This window comes from Carlito syrichta, unplaced genomic scaffold (genome assembly GCF_000164805.1).
Source record: "Carlito syrichta isolate Samal-C Ts95f unplaced genomic scaffold, Tarsius_syrichta-2.0.1 Scaffold308201, whole genome shotgun sequence".
In the NCBI taxonomy this organism is placed as follows: domain Eukaryota; kingdom Metazoa; phylum Chordata; class Mammalia; order Primates; family Tarsiidae; genus Carlito; species Carlito syrichta.
The window spans coordinates 165070-166247 of NW_007252297.1; the positions used below are offsets into that span (position 1 = coordinate 165070).

Genomic DNA, 1178 nt, shown 5'->3' on the forward strand with positions numbered 1-1178 from the left:
AAAGGGGAGGGGGTTCCTGGTCCCTGACTGCCTGTATTGCACTTCTTGGTACGACCACTGGGGTGTGCTGTTTAATGGAGTGTGGTTTTTACCCCCAGAGGATTTCTGTCTCAAGATTCCATGAAGAGGACTTCCCTTCTCAGATGCCACCAGTCCGAAATGAAACCCTGCACACTTCTCTATTTGCCATCGCGGTTTTCCCTTCCTTTGTCCCTCCTTCCTTTCTTTTACGTCACGTTAGGACTCATGCCCACCTCTTAGTGGCAGTGAGTTTGGTCTTAAAAGGGCAGGCGTGATGATGTGTTTGTGCGTGTTTTTGTTTGCTTTAGAAGTGAGCACCCTAGCAATAGCAGCACTGCCAAGAGGACTTGTAACCGACTCTCATCCCTGCAAAGAATGAGAAAGAGGAGGGGCAGCCAGGAAGGAGAGGAACATGCTCTGTTGGAGCCTTTAGCCTAGGCTGCCCGCAGGATGGCAGAGGCTTTCCTTTTAATCTAATCACATCCTCCCCCAGGCAATTCATTAGGGACCCACCTGAAGCCCTTTCTTCTCTGAAGGAAGGCCTAGACACTAGGGCGGGTCAGAGGGGTGAGGAAGTGGGAAGATAGTAGAGTTCTGTGATTGTGTGCGGCTGGGCAAGGTAGTTCACGCCTGTAATCCCCGCACTTTGGACGGCAGAGGAAGGAGGATCACTTGAGCCTAGGAGTTCTCAAGACAAGCCTGGACAACCTAGTAAGACTTCGTCTCAATTAAAAAAAAAAGTGTGTGTGTGAGCTCTGGTGTCTAGTTGATTCCACCTGGGTCTCTCTTGCTAACGGACTCTACTTAGGCACCCTGGCAAGTGACTTGGTATCTGTGTTAAGATATTGCAAGAAGGGCTCAGTGGGGTAATAGGCTTAGCAGTGTGTCTGGCCGGGGTAGGTGCTCAATATTGGGGTGCATTTTGGGGGGTGCTGGGGGAAAAGGACAGTCTTCTCTGGATGGATTTCAGAGATTTGTGAGGCTGTCTTGGGAGAAGCATCATCTCTGGGAAGGCTCACACCAGAATCCCCCTCCCAGTAGAAATTAAAAGTTTGAGGAGCTAGAATGGGAGGATGTAGGGTAGAGATAAATCTCCCAGGGAGCCGGACTCGGTGGCTCAGCCTGTAATCCCGCGCCTTTGGGAGGCTGAGGTGAGT

At 50.9% G+C, this 1178-nt stretch overlaps 1 protein-coding gene across 1 annotated transcript in view; it reads left to right on the forward strand.

The window, feature by feature from the left end:
- Positions 1-1178, forward strand: part of SLC7A7 (solute carrier family 7 member 7) — a 41373-nt gene that overhangs the window by 906 nt on the left and 39289 nt on the right. The window lies entirely within an intron of this gene.